Below are 20,717 nucleotides of genomic sequence, written 5' to 3'. Positions count from 1 at the left end.
CAGTAACTTACAGCAACATGTAAACAACCAGCCTTTGATAGTAAGCCAGATTTGTTAGTGTCTTCACAAAACTAAGCTCAAAGAACTGCATCTCCATGTATATAATTTGCTATTTTTACTTCTAGACGGGTATCTATCAAGTACTTAACCTGGATGTGAGTGTACCCTTAGAACCACTTACTTGAGTAACTACAATACAGCAACAAACTTGCCTGCAACACTTTTTCTAACAAATAAGTACTTAGATCATGCTTATGGATCATACTTTTGTAAATACATAACTTCTAATAAATATATGCTTTCAGGCATGATACTTTAAAAGCATACAAACTGTGTTTATCATGCACACGTTTAGCTGGCTTACAAACCAATGACAATTCATTTACTTAGAAAAAGTTTATATTTGCGGTAAATACATCACAGATGTAACTCTCTTCGGAATAGAAAAAAAAAATCCATCACAGAAAAAAAACAGTAATTTAGAATGCAAATAAAACGTTTTCTACAAAAGGCCACGATACTATTAAATAATTGACCATCACTGCCAAAATTATCAAATCACATTTACATAGCTGTGCTTCCACTAATGAACAGCCTAAATCTTTGCAAACTCTTTTCACATATTTATTACGACACTGATATTTTACATGTTAACAGCAATGGCAGTGTTACATATATCTCCAAAGAATTATCACAATTTAAATAGTGAACATTGTATATTTACTTGGCATTTCAGTGAACATTAAGGTTTATAGTTCTGAGGAAAAAATTGACTTTGGCTTTACCTCAGTCAATATTTATTTCTCCTTCCAATAAACATTGATGTTTGCCTCAAGAGAAGTCAATATCCTGTTAATGTACATTACTTGAATAACATTTGGGAATTACTAAACAAATGAGTCAAATTCAGTGGATCAAAGATAGTGGGACCAAGAAAGACCTTACAGGTCGTTTGTTTAAACTTGCAGTCTTAGCAGAACTACCAGAACATGATGTAGAACACCCCCTCCTTTAATCTTCAGCAAGCTGATACCACAGACAGTTCCCTCTTTGGTACAGCTCACTCTTAAATGTTTATGTGCAAGGACTTTATCCTATGCCATTCTTAAACATTTCCAAAGCCAGTTTGTCCTTGAAACATGCTTTGCTTCAAGGATCATGTAGATTGTAACAACATATTCTTATGTTTTCCTCATCTAACCCTGGTTTTCCCAGCTTGTCATCCATGTTGGTATCTTCAGGAGTTCTTAAAGGAACCCTGTTTATCATGCTCAGAATTTTTACTGGAAGTTCATGTTGCAGGAATTCCTAGATAGGGCTATCTTCCCATATGATCACAATACTTTAACACCATTAAAGTTTACCACACTTTCTACTCACACAAGGTAGTAAAGCAGAGAGAATCATCAAATCTTAGGAGGAAAATGACCTTAAGCAGTGAAAATATTTGCAGCTTCTCTCAGATCTCACCAAAGCCATCCTTTAATGAACAAAATTACATGAGTAGTTGAATACATTAGATTTCCTTATCATATTAAATATTAAAAGGCCAGCTGTAATTATGAACGTTAGCAACCTGTCATAGAAGCAGCAATGGGCACTATTAGCCTATAACAAGCCTATATAACAAGTTGTAATAAAACTTTAGAGACTACTTTCCATTACCTGTGTCCTCTTTCTTCTTGCTTGAGGATGCTAGCCACAGTTACATAGCGGATTATGAATTAAGTTGAGAGAAACTTCTAGCATTATCATGTTGCATCAAGTAATTACTGCTTGTAACGAAAAGTCCTGGATATTTCCAAAAACCTTACAAAAATACACTATCGGTTTTTTAAAGCATACTAACAACATCAGGCAAAACATGATTGTCTGCTACTGAGAAATTAGGATCTTAAAACGAAGAGTCAAAAATAATTTAATTATAAAACTACATAACTCCATAAATGTTTATGATTTTAGCTGGGAAAAAGTAGAATTAAAATATTTTTTTCAGTTTAAGTCCACAGAGAAATATCTTATTTCTGGAGGTCTAACTCTTGAGAAATAAATACCACAGACTTTAGCTACTGTATTATACTTGCACATAGCATGAATATAAGCCCTAGGAAATACTATTCAAAGGTCAAGTTATTAAGAGAAAAATTATCATAAATAGGTTCAAAGACACTTTTTTCTTTCTGAAAAGTACCACAAAGGGAAACTTACATATGAATAAGAGGTACAGCCTTGAACAATTAGTTCGTGTTTGTTAGCTTCTTCTGACATTTCCAAGCAAATCACACTTAACGGAATGAGAGATCGGGAAATAGATCACTGGACATCAGAACACTTCAAAAGGTGTCTGTTTTTCCTTACCAGTTTTGAGGAAAGAACTTCACTGGAGTCTGAATTTGAATTCTCACCTTGACATCTACAACAAGCTTCTACCACTTCAGAGAAAAATGATCAGTTTGCTGAAGGTTTAGTGCTTTCAGACCCCTCCCAGAAGGTGTATCAGAAAAAGTAATGATCAGCTGGCTGCAATACAATGGCACACATGGCTTCAAAAGCCAATTTTTAGTAGGTTGGCATCTTGAAGAGAGACATTACTATCATTGCATGCTTATGCTTACTCCTCCTGCAACTAAATTTAACCAAAAAGCCAGGATTTGAAGGAATACATCTCAGAGCTTCAGATGTACACTGGATAAAAGTAGGTGCATCATTGGTAAGGTATGGCACAATAAGAAGATGGCAGCAGCACTGTCTTGTGCTGTTTTGGTTCTTTGTAAAGCTATTATCAGATTCCCAGAGCTGTCAATCCAAAAGTACTAAACCTTTCACAAGTCAACCCTTAACCTAATCTTTCACCTATCAACCTTTCTTAAATACTAAATTCACATTAAGTACATTAGGAATGAAAATAACCCTCTATTCTAATAACCAGAAACTGCCAATTAAATCCATAATGTATGGACATTTTCCCCTTACTTGCCCTTTTATGCAAAATAACATTGTTGGAGGTTGCATGCAATACCAACATGTTGATCATTTTAATTATGTCTGGGTATTTGTCCATACTGCATTAGATTAATAATAGTCTGTAAACTGATGTATTCACTCACTTGCAAGTTGCATCTTAATGTTAACAAGTTGTAAATACATTCGTAAAAAAAAGATCTAGAGTTCTTTTCCAATAAAAATACTTATCTTCAGAAATTATGAAGAAGTACAGTTAAATGCATTTTTTTTTTTACTATTTATTCCATATTTGCATGTACATGTCTTGCAAGGTTTTACGAGTGTTAGTGAAAGCTGACCAAAACTCCTACAGTGGTAGCCTTTCATGCTTTCTAAATACGTACAGTCCTACATAGTATTTTGGTGCTCGCTATAAGCTGATCCTTGTAATGTGCTTGTGATTAAAGACAACTTTCTTCTAAAAAGAAGATACGGTTCTGATTCTAACAATCAGTGCCAGGCATAGAATTCTGATCTCCCTCACCCTGGAAGCAATATCAAACATGCAGGATATCATATTTGCACTACTTGAAAAACAAACAAACAAAAAAACCTCACACAAAAACAAACACACACACAAATAAAAAAAAACCACAAACCCCCAAACACATAAACCCCTTAAATATACAGATTCAATAATTATAGATTTATATTACACTGAAGATTCATTTTATGCAATTTTCAATATTTTCTACCCATCTTTCTGGGAAAAAATGTATCAGCATATTAAAAAAATGTATTTCTTTCACATTTGGGCACGAAAACAGATGAATTTCAAAAAAATACAAAGTAGTAGACACCATAGGAAATAATCCAAAGACAAGAATTTGCTGCATATGATTGCAATTCATGCAGGTTAAGTTTTGGCTCTTGCACCAAGATTAATAATGTTTAAAGAAATAAGAGAGAGGCAAACTATAGAAGAAGCTTTATTTTCGTTCCCTAAATAATAAGGATATTTCTTATAAGCAAAGAATATTTATAAGTATTACCATCAACAGGGCTGCATTCTCCAAAAGTATCAAGAGTATATGCAGCTCATTAGTGCACCACCAGTCTTGGTTAACAGCATATACATCTAGACAGCTGTAAACATCTCAACTTCCTCACTAGCAGCATAAATGGAACAATAAGTGATTTTTCTGAAGAGAAAGAATGTAAAGATTTTCTGGCCACCTTAACATAACACAGGAGCTTAATACAATGTAAGTGAAAAGCTCTTTTTTTAAGTGTCCTAGAGAACGTGCTAAACTGTTTCAGTGATAATGCTCCAATACATCATTTTTTGATCAGTACAAGAAAATACAGATTTCCCGCTCTCTAGTATCAAATTCAGAGACTGAAATAAAAGACAAAATACTTAACTCCTATTTTAAATCCTAAAAAGAATTGTGTAGAATGACTTGTGAAAACTTTTTTTAATTTCATTTGCACCTTTTGTTTTGACTGAATAACGCAGCTTTATAAACAGGTATCTGTTCGAACATTTCAGTTCAGTTGTGATACCCTGGATTCTGTTATGTCTTGTGCATTAAACTGTTTTGCACAATGTCACCAACCAACAAGCTGTGAACCCAGTTTAGCATACAGGAGATGCAATGTGGTATTAGCAAAAGAAATCCATGTTAAGGAATATCTTTATTTTTCCAATTAAAAAAATAATTGGTTCTTGGGGTTTTTTTAAACATTTTTTTAAAGGAGATTGGAAGGGAATTTTTTAAAAAAATTTAAATTATTGTTTAACAATAATAATTTAAAAGACATACCAGGTCGGTCAAACTTTTATGGACCAGTAATGCAGTGTGTTACCCTGAGTTCCACTGATTTCAGTGGATCAGTCCCCAAAATAGGCAAATATGATGCAGATACAAAGCATGAAGAATCGTTAGCAAAAACAGTAATTAACTCAGAAGAAATGGAAGGCACAAAGAAAGAGATTCTCTCTGAGGTATGCATATACATCCTAATCTATTCAGACAAATAATGACTCATGTTGCAAATTAAATTCCTACAGAGCAGCCATTTTAAGCCACACCAATGCCAGGCTTGCAGGTGAGATTCTTGACCCTTGCTGTAAAAAGCTATTTCAAATCACAGCTTTGAGTAAGAATCACTATATTAGGTTTGTTCCAAATAAATTCATTATCCACTTGTTTATTTCAATACTGATCATTCTTGTTCAAGTCAAGTAAGACCAGTTTCTCCAAAAATCAGGCAATGTTGGACCTCTCCAGCAAGCATCAGTCATTCTAAAGAGAGTGTGAAATACTGAATATTGTAAACCCCCTGGCTTCTATCCTATTGGTGAGATGAATTTTGAAGGAAAATATTTTTGGCTTTTAAGTCAGTCAAAAGTCAGTCAGTCAGCTATTGCATTTCCTCTAGTTGTGGTTCCATGAATGGATCGCAACCAGGTGAAATACATGTGCTTGAGATACTTGCAATAACAAATGCTTACAAACCAAGTAATTTCTTAGTCTGGCACTGTTTAAAACATGGAAGGACATAAATTTACTTGATTTAGGTGAAAGAAGATCAGTTGTGAAGTCCACTGCAACTGGGGCTGGAAGCTGTATTTACCTTTTCTACATCACAGTTCTTTTTCCTTCTCCTTGTTCATTAAATAGCATCTACAAAAAAGACAAACACAAACATAGGTGAATGCAGAGAAGTATTAGTGGTATTTCAACTTTGCTGCATTTCTTATTTTTAACATTATTATATGCATGTATATATATTATATATACTAAGTATATTGTTTCATTTCATATTTTATAAAAATAGTCCATTTGCCTTCCCCTGCAGTTTAATTTTCATGGTGTTTACTGACTGTGACAGAAATGTACTTTTTTCACTCAATACACTTTCCCTTGTGCTTTAATATCCTACTTTTTACTAAAGCATATTTTTACATTTTCTTGCAATTTCAATATTCCAAACATCCGTTTTGCACAAAGCTTTTCACGAAGGAATTACATTAGGCTGCTCCTTGGCTACTGCCTGTAAAAAAAATTAAATTTTCAAGATTAATGGGTTTTATTTATTATAGCTCAAAATGCTTCATTGTCACACTTTAGTAAATTTCTAGTCTTTCATGTCTCTATTTGAAATAAAAAGATACCAGTGGATTGTTGATTGATTTTTACTCACAACTGCACAAACACATTTCTTATCATATGAAGTAGTTCTCCTTATTCCGGGGGACAATGCCTGTGCCTGATATTCCCCAACAGGAAACAAAATAATCTGCTTCTCAGAATTTACACTTGTATTCTCAGATCATTTAAATACCTAAATACTTCGGTATGTGTCACAAGGCTTCGATCAACATGCTATCTTCAGGTTATATCATACACGTGTTGCAATTCTTTTATAAAAGCATCGGATCAAATTCACCTACTTCTGACTGGATATTAGACAAACGTTTTTATCCGAGATAACTAGCAGCCAGCATAATAGAAACACCAGTTAACTCGCAAACTATAAGATCAGCTCAAAAATCATGAAATTTGGAGCTACCTTAAAAAGAAGCCTGGCAGTCACCTAACTCAAATATCTTTCAATAGTTTTATTTAAGTGTTCTTCACTGCTAAATACTGTAGCTTTATTATGAAAAGCTACTCTCACTTTGCCTAAGGGCTGATGCTCTCCTACAGCATTCTCATGCTATCTTAACCCCTGAGTTTAAGGAATAAAGGGATAGGAAACAGTTACAACTTCAAGTATCACTAGAGTCAAGTCTAGATGCTCCACTCATTATATCCAAGAGCTAAACCCTTTAGATAAAAATAGCACGTTGGGAAACAGATGCCTGCAGCTTCCTTCACTTCTGCTGTGGAGTGCCTTATTTATGGCTAAAGACACATTTCCCTCAGTTTATCATGGTCAGGCATCCAGCACTCAAATTAGGTAACTACCACCGTCTTCTGTTCCACTCCATAACACACAAAAACCTTTGTATTTGGTTACACACACGTGTTAGAAATAGTTGCATTCAGAGAGCCTAGCAGAACTGCCTGCAAGGAAGCTGCCACCACCTCTGAAGCTGAAAGATGACACTGAACAGCAGGCGGAGTCCCTCCGTGCTCTGCTCCTGCTAAATCCTGAGCTCAGCAGGGACTGAGATGGCTTGTAACTCACATCAGGCAGAGTTAATCTTGGAAGCTTCCAAGTTTTCAAGACAAACTGTTCTATCCACTGTTTACATACATTGCCCGGCATAGAGTACGTCAACTTCAATGAAGACTTTTAGATACTGTTGGATTATGTATCTTGAAGAAAAAGGATTAATCAGTCTCCCCATTTCCATGAATCTGTGCAACTGACGTTTTCATGTAGGTGTGGAAAATAATTCTTCAGAAATTACCTAAATCGCACAATTGCCACTACTTGCAAAGGATCAAACATCAAAGATCTATAGGCTATAAAACAGAACTCTTCCTATCAGGGCCGGCACTAGAACTAAGATTTCCTGGCTATTAGGAATTTTGATACCATTTTCCACTCAACTCAGATTACAAGGTCATAAAGGAACCTTAGCTAACACCACCCCCCATGAGAGAAAAAACCCACAACCAACCCTGACTTTGAAAAACATGCCCCAAACTACAAAAATGCAACAATTTGCTGATCCGGAATGGAAAATAGCAGCCTACTGGAGAATGGTAGAGAACAATGCTCCTGAAAAGGAAAGGAACAAGCTGAGAAAGAGCACTTACTCTTTTTTCTCTTTGACTGGCACTCCTTTTTCTGCATTTCTATGGGTAAGTAGTTATGCAGAGCATTTGTAGCACATCATTGTGATTAACTGACTTTCCAACTCCTAGGACTGGGCAAGTACCCAGAAAATGTGGCTCCACCACAAAACACTGAAAAATCACATTTAACTCTTAGGTTTACATGAGATATCCATAAGCCTGGCCAGCAGCACTAGATTTACTTTGTCACTTATCTAAATTCAGTTTTGACAGTAAAAGCTCTCTCCCATCTGCATTCGTCCACACTTACTATAACATTATAGTTTTGAGGAAAAATGGAGTAAAGAGTAAAACACAAATGCAAACCCCACAACTATTAAATAACCAGCATTATAAATAGTAATTATGTTGACTACATTTTCTGTAACACATAAATAGTGTTATTTCAGTGAAGAACATTCTCCTTACTGAGAATGAAGCGTTTATAAATAGTGGTAAACCAATTAATTATTAGTTTAAATATACAGAGAAAGATTACTCAGACATTGCATACGGGTTTTTTCCAGCCTTCTTGAATATGACTATGTGTGATATTTACTAGATTTACCCAGAGCTGTGTATTTAATTGAGGCTTCATCCTTCCCATACTTGAGTGCAGCTTTCAGCTTAGTGGTTAAAAAGATATTCAGTAGCTTTCACATCCAAGGGCCCATACTACCTCTTGGAAGTGGATTTTAAGATAAATACTGGTAATGAGAGTAGCACAAAGAGGTTAGCTGTATCATTAATCTTGTCAAATACCCTGCACCAACAGTCAGGAGTTATCAGACAATGAAATAGAAGCCAGTTTCAGCTTTAGTTGTGGTAATAGATAGAAAATTCTCAGCCAAGAATATGAGAACAGAGATAAGAAAGGTCTGCATTTTTTCAGGGGCTTTTTGAAGTGTGAGAATGTTTAGCTAGATAGGTGGCATCAAAAACAGTGTTTTAAGATAGTGTGTGCTCAGTATATATAAATTAAGTACACATGCAGAATGTGCACATAATATAATATTCAGAAACCAATCACCCACAAAACATGAGAATATTCCAGACACTGTGGTGTTGCAGTTACCCTTGCAAAAGCTTCAGCACTTCTACTCTAAATCCACAAAAAGTAACTTATTAAAGCAAATACACAGAGCATGGGTGACTGCAGACCCAAAAGGAGTTTGAAATGGCCAATGAATGAGTGCAAGATCAGGCATCTACATGGCCTATTAAAGCAAAACGCTATTAAGGCCATCTTGGCCACTACCGCTTGTCTATCTGAAAAATTAGTAAGAATCCTGAGGGAAGTAATTATTAATCAAACTGACCACTTAAAGAGATTAACACTTCAGTAAAGCATTTGCTTTAGCAAGTATCACAACTGCCTATATTTCTTCTTTTAAGCCATTGAGATGCGATATGTTCAGATTCAGTTTAGATTTATTTTAGCAAGTGTTTTATACTTTAGTACAAAATGCTATTTCCTTCTCCCTGGTGTTTTTTATTCTTCTTACTGTCCATTGCTTTCATTAAGCAAATGACCGATACGGAGCTGCTACCTCTTTCGTACAATGCTTGCTGGTGCAGTGGTATGACTTCGTGTTCTACACTACTGTTCTCACGTTCCCTGGCATGTGATGATAAATAAAGTTCTGGGGTTTTTTTTAAGAAAGCAAATGGAGTCAATAAGAGGGCTAACTGATGAAATAAGCATATTGGAACTTCCTCTTACAGTGTTTCTCCACTAACAGAAATAGGAAATGCGCATCCCAGGCTTCTCCGTTGAGGAAATAATTCACTATGCATGGCATTTTGGCAAGCAATGCATGCAGAAACTACACTTTTTATTAACATTATTCCTTAACATTTCCAACACATGTACAGAAGGTATTCTGCAGATCCTATTCCAGATGATGTTTCACTAAAGAACTTTGAATGAGCAAATCCTGCAGTAAGAAATTACCCAGACTTACAGTGGAATGCTAAACTGTACATTCTGTTTTAAAACAGTAGGTTTGATCAGTTGACATAAATACTATGTTTCTTTTCAGCTAAGCATTGATTTTGAGCCTCCAGTTTTAATTAAAAAAAAAAAAAAAAAAAAAAAAAAAACCAAACCTGATCCCCATCTTTTACTTCAGTTACATCTACTCGCTAATATTTACTACTTTCACTCCTATATCCATCTAATCACTGTTAATAACAGCAGTATGTTCTAATACTGATATATTAACGTGATAGCATATAAAGACTACAGTCAGGTGTTCTCACATTGCTCTGAGAGTTTTAATATTACGGGGTTTGGCGGTTTAGTCAACAGCTTTCTCCACCAATTTTTCCCCTCGCCAAGACTATACACTTCTCCTAAATTTGTGATTTTTGTTTTTGACAGGGAAATAAGGGAAAAGATCTTGAGATCCTGCATTCCCCCAAGGTAAAAAGGGAAGAAAGCAAACAGAGACAAGAGAAAGCAGAATCCTAAGATCCATCCCTACAGAATACCAGCAAGAACAAAGTGATGCCAATTCCAAACATAGAAAATATGTGCCCCCTACAGAGATGTTAAATAAATAAATAAAACCAACATAATCTATTCTAGTAGAACACAGAACATACCCCTGAAAACATCTACTCTATACCATGGTTAAGAGCTACAACCAGTCTCTAACATCTCTTAACAAATTCACATAGTTAAAAGAAATTAGTAAGTTCCTTGAAATATCATAAAACAACCATTTAGGAATGTGGTGGGTTGGCCCTGGTGGAACACCAGGTGCCCACCAAAGCCACCCTGTCACTGCCCTCCTCAGCCTGCTGGGGGGGGAGGAAAAACAATGAAATGCTCCTGGGTGGAGACAAGGACAAGGAGATCACTCAGCAATTACTGTCATGAGCAAAACAGACCCCACTTGGGGAAATTTTAGTTTATTGCCAGTCAAATTGGAGTAGGGTAATTAGAAATAAAACCTAAATCTTACGACACCTTTCCTCCATCCCTCCCTTCTTCCCGGGCTCAGCTTCCCTGCCGATGTCCCTCCCGCCTCCCCCGCACGGCGCAGGGGACAGGGATGGGGGGTCAGTCCCGCACACGCGGCCTCTGCCGCTCCTGCCCCCTCACCCCTGCCCTGCCCCAGCCTGCGGCCCCCCCACGGGAGACAGTTCCCCGGGGCTGAGGGGCACAGCCTGCCCCGCCGGGGGCTGCACCAGGGGCTGCCGGGGGGATCTGCTCAGGGCCTGGAGCCCCTCGGCCTCCTGCACCCGCCTGGGGGCTGTGGAGTCCTTTCACAGTCATACTCCTGCCTGCAGTTGTTGTTGGGTTTGGTTTTGTGCAGCTTCAGCCCCTTCTTAAATATGTTATCCCAGAAGCGCTGCCACCATCGCTGCAGGGCTCAGCCTTGGCCAGTGGTGTGTCTGTCTTGGAGCCATGAGCCAACTGACATTGGCTCTGTCTGTCATAGGCGAAGTTTCTAGCAGCTTCTCACAGCTTCTTCTTCTTTCTTGCACTGCCCCTCCCCTCCCCCCATTACCAACACCCTGCCACACAAACCCAATACAAGAACAAGCTTTTCTCTCTTCATCACTCTACCCAATGGTAGTTTTACTGCCTACTGCTCATCACTCCTACAGCCCATACCATCAAAGCTCCTACTGTACAGCAGAGCTCTAGAACTTCAAGTCAAGCATTTGAAAAACCCGTAATTGCCACACAGTACTAGGTAAGAAAGTCTCAAATTCTTTCTCAGGATAAAGAACTGCAATGTTTCAGAACCGACAACAGTAAATACTGATGTCTAAGGTTATCTGCTCTATGCAAGAGCCTCCCCCGCTGCTTACAAACATACTGTCCCTGAAAAACATTGTTCTCCCATTATAGCAGCAGCCTTGTTTGTATGAACAGGTAGTACTACCCCTATGCAGTGTTTCCCATTTCAAGTCACTTTTTCACCTCAACTTTTTTAATTTCCATTCACAATATTGTATTTTCAAACATATTCAAAGTTGCTTGCTGCATCGTGAATTTCTTCTAAATAAACTGTAAGGATATAAAATCTGCTGTGATGCCACTAGAGTACTGTATATAGTGACACTTCCAGTGTTTGACTGCATTGGCCCTTTCAGCACAGAACCAAGTAGAAAACCTTATATCACCACTTTTTGGATGTTATTACAATTCAAATACACAAAAACAACTGCCTGATGCTTTGCTCAAATTAAAGCACTCAAGAGAACTACATTCAGAAGTATAACTGTGCCAGTATTTTATGAATTTAGTGTAGCTGTATAGAAGAAGACAGATTAACTGAGTTTACCTAGCTGCCTGAAAAGTTTTCCTTTGCACTACAGAGGAACACCAAATACCTAGATAATTAATCAAAACCCAAAAAATATTTTCTCGACAGACTCACTAAAGTAAAAAACTGTGACTTTGGGCAGGAGATCTAATAACAGGTTTTGCCTTGGGAATAAATACATTTAAATGGGGGTGGGGGTATACACACACACAGACACAGTGACACACATTTGTGCATCAAAATAGCCCATAAAAATAGAGATAATAGAGATAAGACTCGTTCTCAGAGAATATATTTTTACATGATTTCAACAAATAGATTTCTTCACTACTATATGAAACATTCACCTCTACAACTCCCTTACTTCCGTCAGACCTCTTGTTTAATTAAAGTAGGGAATGGAGGAAGAAAAATAAACAACACTATTGCTCACTATTGCCTCCAATAAAGTATGTTTTTATGGTAATGACAAGGTACAGTAGCTTGTGCTGCTTCCTTTTTGGTTTCATATTTAATTAAAGGCAAGTATTTGTCTATTGAGCAGCTGTACTAATCGTCTCTGTGGAAGCAAGTATAAGCTGTTAATAAAACCTGGTTACCCATTTAAAAACAAAAATAGCATCATGTTTCTTTCACCTAATGATTTCAGAAAAATTCTAATTAGAACTGTGGGGGAATAAAACCCTTCTCACAACATTTTTAGACTTGAATCACGGTTTTTGATTATCTGTTTTTTACAACATATATGTCATACAGTTCCCACAGATAAGATCTCAGTTTTATGCATTTCCTTGCTTTTCACTTCTTCACCACACTGTTCATTTTTCTCTCTTAATCTTAGACTTCCCTTTCCGAATCAGTATATAAGAACTCCATTATGTTGATGCAGTTATCTTAACTGATAGAGAAATTACTGAAGCATAAAGGTGGACCCTGCAGAGTCTACAGTGAATTTGGGACTCCTCCGGCTTTTTTGCAGCTCCACATGCACATTGCCTCATCCCTGCTGTGACCAAGTCTGCTTCCACATGGTAAAATCAGGTTCCATGCTGTTAAGAACAGTTAGGAAGGCAGGCTACTGAAGCTACTCCACAGGAGAACCAGCAAGGATATTTTCACAGAAACTAGCCACTATCAGAACTGCTAATTTCATTTTGCACAAAACGATAGATACTCTAATGTCTTCTTAAATGGCCAAAAGGAAAACTAAAATAAATAATGACATAGTACAAATGCTTCCCTCTGTCCTGCACCTTCACCCTCCTTTGGCAGAGACAAAATTCAGCAGCAGCACCATCCTCCATTTCCTCTTCTCTAGTACCCTTGATAGCATTTATCCCATGCTAAAGACCAGTTTTCAGACTTTTTTTTCCACATTGAATATGAGACATCATTACGTAAGTTGTCAGAAGAAAGCTGGAAGTTGTGACAGCTGAGAAAGGAACAGCTGAGGCTTTCAGAACCTAGGAGAGACATCAGAGCTGGTTGTGGTTTCATGTATGTAAGAGACAGTTGAAATGCTTGGTACTGATGAAGGCATATATTTCCACTTACTTAACAGTGGTAATTTAGGGGACTAATTTGGGAAGATTGAATTTTAACATCATCTCGCCAACCACCACATCCCAACACATATCCTGCCACATTTCCATCATGGTGAATTTGGTAGTTTCAAGCGTTTGCTCAGATGGTCAGTTTATTTCAGTGCCACATTTCTCGTTAGACATGAAAACAAAGCTGCTCTTAACAGTATCAGAGAAGTGATTTTCTATTAATACACTGTTTCATTACAACATCAAAATTTATTTTATTATTTGCATGAACTTTTCTCATCTAGAGAAAACCTTCTTATCATTCAAAACTAGATAAATGGAAACATTTGTCATGGTGAAAGCATCTAACAATTCCTGAGCAAAATGGAATACAGCAAATGTCAGCATAGCTGTGAAATGAGCTACAGGTTTTCTTCCTAAGAAGAGAGGTACACGATATTTGAAGGAGAAGTGGGCCTTTGACCCCCGAGTTTCTTAAAAAAAAGACCCACCTTCAGTTTACATAGCCTCTTTATTATTCAGCAAACATACTTTGACAGAAAAAGCTTGGCTTGGGGAGAAGAACGAAATTAAGGATACAGCCAAAAAGAACAAAAATGCAAAAGAGATCAGTTGGTTTTGGAATATATTGTCAATGCTCATTTTTTCCACTTGTTTTTTGAATACTCACATATGTATGATATTACACATGATTAGACTATACAGTACTGCTTCTCAGCATGGCAGGCTTTGAGTCCCATGTACAAAACTGAAAACACAATCTGAAGCTTGATCAATGTGCAAAAGTGTTATATAAATGTTGCTCAGATGGGATTGCATTCAATGACCCAGAAGATCTATGCCACTCCTTCGTGCTTGGAACAAGCTGTTGTGTGGATGCATCTTATTCTTAGCATTTGACCTAATCACACATTTGGAGAGAAAAACATATGCAAATACCTACAATCCATATATTTAAAATCAATAATATGTAACAAACATTACTTACAATGAAAACTGTAAACTTTCACTACCAGCCTTGCCTATTCTACTTTGTTAAGAGACAGCTTTGTTAATGACAGAGGGCTACAGCAACTTGAATTTCTTCACAGTAAGAATTAAGTCTAAACAGGTCACCTTGACAGTTTATGTTGAAACAAAACCAGGTTCTTTTAAATAAAACTAATGTCAATTAAATATTATTTGATTTCTCTCTGTTCAGCAAACAATTCAAATCTACCTTTTGATTCAGACTGGGTCTACTAAACATATGGTTTTATTTCCAGAGAGAAAATAAGCACTCAGGAGCACTGCATCTGGCTCTCCACATCCAATTTGCTCTCATATTCCATAATGATATATTACCAGACATATTTTAAATACCTAATTTAAGAAAACCAGGGCCAGAAACACTTAGACTACAATTATAATTCTCTGTCTGAACATTTTTCTAACAAAATTTTTAAAAAAAGAAATTAATGTGCATGGTGAATTTCAAATACTAAAGTATTATGCACAACTATCTATTCTATTCTAACTATCCATACAGTCGTCTTCACTACTGTCAATGTTTTCAATGCTCATTATCAAATACTCTTTACAACCACTGAAAACTAGTCCAACAGCAAATCAACGCTAGACACAAAATAACTTTTATAGGAAAGCAGAAACCTTAACTACTGACAAAGTTGACATGCCTGCACATAGAGGTCTAATTACAAACTATTAAAAGGAGCAAGAGGGTTCCTTGGGGTTTGGGATTTTTTTTTTTTGTGGGAAAAAGAAAGTTTCCTACAAAAGCTTAATCTTAAACAACACCTCAGACAGCTCTAACATGCCTGCCAGCCTGTTACACTACCAGTAACCAAAGCTACCACTGGCACTTGAATCACTTCAGAAGAAAACATGTATGAAAAAAATCTCTACATAGCATTCAAGGAACAAATGATTTCCTCCAGTATCAGTTAGGGATGTCTTCCTGTTTTTTAGCATTTACTCTCCTATTCTTGTTTCCGAATACCTTGTGAACTACTTTTCTCATTTTTCCCTCCCTCCTGCCTCAGTATATACAATGGCTGTAACACTTATTCTGCATGGTCCCTGGGGAGACACAAGACAGTGCAAACAGTCCTCACAAATATTTGGCAAACTTTCTATATCAAAATTTTTTGGCCCTCCATTTAATAGTTGAAAATAAATTTGTGCAAGAAATAATGCACTGCAGTAAACAGCAAAACAGAAACTACACACAGGATTTACAATATAAGGTGCACCTGTACCTAGCTGAAGTCACTTACCACTAACCCCTATTCACCCAAGAATACAGCCACCTAATTCTCAAATGAGATCAAGATCCCATTGGAAGACATAAATTAAGAGAACCTCAAGAGGAGGTTACAGTGTAAACAAATAGTAGAACAGAAAACTATGTGCATTTTAAGATGTATATCAAAATTGTCTCTCTCTGACAAAAATCCAACACACACGCAATCTGTAGAAGCACAATTATATTATCTACTGTATCTCAAAAGGCTAAACAGTGACGAAGATCTTCTATTCTATCTTCCTGAAGCTAACCTGTCCCAAGGTTAAGAGACTCCAAACCTGATTGATGTTCATAAAAGATGGAACTTGTGAAAGCATTTAGGCTGAGCTAAAATTTTAAGTCACTCACAGTAGCGTTCCTATTGATCACGTAAAGAATTTAATCACCAGTAGCAGCAACAAAGCTTGGTCTTTTCCCGAGCTTTGACACTTTTCCCAAAACCCCTTTTTTCTTTCCTTCCACCCCTTTTACCATAATTTTCTGTTTCTTCAATTTCAGTTTTGGTTTATAACATCTGTGTTATGTCTGTGGCATTAATAAACTTTGCTCTGGTGAAAAATAATAAACTAAAAAGTCACACCACAGAAACAAATATTTCCCCCATGCGTCTTATTTGAGAAATTATAATTTTTCTAAAAATCATTATCACTCAGTTCACAAATGAAATCACGTATCACTCAGAAGTTAGAAAACCCCATCTTCAGGTGTACATATTAAAGACTATAAACTACTAAGGCATGCTTGAAAGTGAATGCTATATCCCAGAGATTATTTATCACCAGGAGAGTAGAAAGCATGATGTGTGTTTATGCCAGGCTGGCGAATGATGGCTGTACAGATTATAAATCTTCAGTTCCAAACATGAAGTACCCAAAGCCATAGTTCCCAACCACATGGAAACCAACAACAGTTCACAAAGGGCTAAACTAATTGGGCTGGACCCAGTAGCGATACATTAATCTGCAGAGTATGTCTTCAGATAGAATAAAATGAAGAGAAATCAGTAAAGAAAACAACCCTTTTATAATACACCGTGAAAAAAAATCACTAAAACAATAGCTTTTGGAAACCTCACATCTGCAGAAAACCTTCCGGGCCTAAATCCAATACAAACCTGTCAGAAAATATTGATGAAAAATGTACATTTACAATTGTAAATAAGACGTGAATATGGAATCTATTTCTAAACTCAATTTTTCAAGAAAGGAAATAAGGTGTTTCAAAAAAAAAAAAAAACACTAGGTTTTTTAGTTAGTTGATTTAATTAGACACTGGTTTTGGTAAACAAAATTACTTCGGTATGAAACCCCCCCAATAACCATTGACAAACCAAATGGACATCAAAGACTGTGCTTATCTGCTTCATTCATAATAGCTTATTGAAAATACCTGTAAAAGTCTAGTATTATAAGAACTACCTTCCCAGAAGAGAAATATGATCAAAGCAATTGTCAGATGGCATAAGGCCAGCCTTTCATATACTGCACAAGGGATTCTTTCAACTTTGTCTTGAAAGGCCCTCTGATGCTCCATCCCAGATTCTAATCCAGCACTGCAAGTGAAAGGTTAATGGAGTGCACCCTTAATACACAGGCACATCTTAACATACACTAACAAAACAAAAGCGCATTTTCATTAAGCAGGGTGCTCTTTTTAACATATTGAGGTAATAATAGGCATTCTGCCATTCACTGACAGTGGTACATGCAAGCAGCTGTTCCAACATTATGGATAAGCCTCAAAAAAAAACCCTTCTTGATGAAACCCATCAAAAACATCAAATGCTTAGCTAACACAAGTTAGTAAACCTATTCACTAAGAACAAGTACAGCTAAACTTCCAGGACCATTTCTAAGCGGTCATATGGACGATTTTTTACAGTTATTGATGGTGAGATAATACTTTTTATTTAAATAGATACCAATTCAGTTTCCACAGTGTGACTTTGTGAAAGCATCTGATCCATCTGTGTAGCACTATCAAACTAAATGCTGATACAGTAGACAAGAATGAGAATTTAAACAAAAACCTGCTAGCGGTATCTCTTTGGCTAATTTATGAAATAACTTGGCATTTTGGTGCTAGTATGAAAGGTCAAAGAAAAACAAAAACAACCCCAATACATGAAGTAAGATTCCAGGATTGCATAAGGAGACAGAAAGGGCTGTAAAAAGATTGCCAGTTCTCAAGCACCTGCAAGTCAGCTCAGACTTGAAGTCTACTGTTTGACATCAGCTCAGGAGCTGGTTAGTTTTCGGCATGAAAAAAATTAAAGCAGGAACAGAAATTAAGTCCTGGTACATAACAGCTCAGAAATATGGTCTGTGGGCATTAGGTACATGAATCAATAGTAAATCATGTTTACCACAGTCAGCACTAGAGGCAGTACAAGTCATCAGAATGAGTAACTGTACAAGTGTTTTGGCAGGGGTAGAGCTCATTTTCTTCACAGTAGCTAGTGTGGGGCTGTGTTCTGGATTTGTGCTGGAGCAGCGCTGGGAGCAGGGGGGTGTTCTCGTTACTGCTGAGCAGCGCTTACCCAGAGCCAAGGGCTTCTCTGCTCCGCAGCCCACCCCACCAGCGAGTGGGCTGGGGGGCACCAGGGGCTGGGAGGGGACACAGTGGGACAGCTGGCCCCCGCTGACCCAAGGGAAATTCCATACCATGATATCATGTCCAGCTTATAAAGCTGGGAGTAGAAGAAGAAAGGGGGCAGCAGTTCAGAGTGATGGTGTTTGCTTTCCCAAGTCACCGTTACATGTGACAGAGCCCTGCTGTCCTGGGCATGGCTGGACACCTGCCTGCCCATGGGCAGTGGTGAATGATTCCTTGTTCAGCTTTGCTTGCACACAGCTTTTGCTTTGCCTATTGAACAGTCATCATCTCAACCCACAGGTTTTCTTTTTTCACCCTTCCGATTCCCCCCCTCACCCCACGGGGGGGATGTGAGAGCATGCTGTGTGTGGGGCTGAGTTCCCAGCTGAGGTTAAACCATGAGAAGTAAGGCTACACACACTTTTAATGAGGGGAAACACTCTCCATTGTCTTGCTAGTGCATTTACCTTTATTTAAAAACTTCAGGTGGTGGTGGAATGGGCTAAATATATACATAAAACCCATTCAATTTTACTTTAGATTATAGTAAGCAACATTTAACCCAAGTTGACTGCTCTAGTGCACTTTTAAAGAGGGCTATATTAGTTTGTATTAAAAATGAGCAGTGGCATTGAGAAAAAAGGCTATTCTTTTAACTACACATACACTGTCAGGTAAAAAGGTTATAAACTTTTCTTCATGTAGATTTGGAGAACTGAAATGCAAGAAACCTTCAGCTTTTAACTATCTCAGTATCTAACTCCCCGTTACCACATACAAGTAACTGAGACACTCCACAGCTTGAACTGAGAATCCAGGTTGACCGCTGAGAATCAACACATCAAACTGAATGTGCCAAGGGCTGATCTTGTGTTTAAAATCAACGCGAACAAAATTTATGCATCTATCAGAAGATATCAAGATAAATTTCCGACTCATAAACAAAAACTGTCAGAAAGTATATGCTTCTCAGGATGACAGGACAGGACTACCAAATTTCAGTCCAGTCCCCAGCCATGACGAGTACTGCATAATTTAATGCTTTTCATAAAGCAATCAAACTCCTTCTTAAGACTGCTTATGATCTTGCTTTGATTGAAAAACCACTGCAGAACCTTACTGCTCTAACAATTACAAACCTTCTTTTAATTCTCAGCCTGAATTTATTCATAGCCAGCTTACAGCCATTAGTTCTTGTGCCAATATTGTCCTCTACTTGAAATAGCTCTTCTCCATCCCTGGTGTTTACCTCCCTCATGAATTTAATTTCATTCAATTACATTTCTTCGGACTAATTGTTTTAAAATGAGGCGCCACACTTTATAAAACCATCAACGGCACATTCCATAAGGAGAAAAATTAACTTATCTAGCAATTAAATATCCACAAAAGTTGAAAAGTGCACAGTGAGGCAGTTATAAATCTATGGAAAATTTGTATTACTCCAAGATCTAAAGGAGAAATTATTCCAAAATGAAGATATTAAAGACTAAGATGAGAAGCTTTAGAAGCATACTGGAATGGAAAAGAGTTCTTATGAAAAAAAATGTTTATTCTTCGGCACTCTTGCAAAAGGACTTTCATTCAGTTTAAAAATCCTTTTAATGCTCAATTCCCTTGCCACTCCGCAAAATTTGCAGGGGTGGGGGTAGGGTGTCTTGCGGGCGTAAAACTACTCCACAACTTACAAAGCAGTAAAGTAACAGAGAAAAAAAAAAACCACAGTATTTTGTATGATTTTAAAGGTTAAGGAGGCTTTTTAACTTCTACTGGGACAACTTTTAGCGTCACTTTGTTTCCTCTATACAGTTCCTATAAATGTCATGCCAAAGTTCTTCTTGATGAACTCACTACCATGGCAAAACCAAATCATCTTTTTATAAAAGAACTATTTTGGGTAGCAGTTACATAGACACTAGTTTAGTGATTCATTTGATGTGCTGCCTCATCGAAGGAAACAAGTGTTTTTGTCAGTATTTCAGAATCACACACTTAAATTTCATGAAATTTTATGTTAGCAAATCCAAACCCTTCAGATAATTTGTCATATATTGTTTTAGCTTAGTTGATCTAAAGGTAAAAGGCTATTTTTTTGTATTCTTAGTTTCCTGTTCCTACCATATGCAGTGTGAGAATAGTACTGTAAATCTAAACACAATTGTCATACTAAAAATCTGAAGAAATCACATATGTACTATTAATTAGGAGGCATCAATTTATACGTGTTAAGAGACAGAAAATA

At 37.0% G+C, this 20,717-nt stretch overlaps 1 protein-coding gene across 1 annotated transcript in view; it reads right to left on the bottom strand.

Moving 5' to 3' along the window:
- Positions 1 to 1,470: 1,470 nt before the first annotated feature.
- The window catches only part of LOC308064230 (uncharacterized protein), a 116,701-nt gene continuing 97,454 nt past the window's right edge, over positions 1,471 to 20,717 (bottom strand). The window contains exon 7 of the mRNA XM_080388320.1: positions 1,471 to 5,633. The gene's annotated coding sequence lies outside the window, so the exon portion shown is untranslated. The remainder of the gene's footprint in view (positions 5,634 to 20,717) is intronic.

Source organism: Falco punctatus, assembly GCF_963210335.1.
Source record: "Falco punctatus genome assembly, chromosome: 1".
In the NCBI taxonomy this organism is placed as follows: Eukaryota; Metazoa; Chordata; class Aves; order Falconiformes; family Falconidae; genus Falco; species Falco punctatus.
Note: the sequence above shows the minus strand (reverse complement) of the source record. Positions and strands in the feature narration are given on the sequence as shown.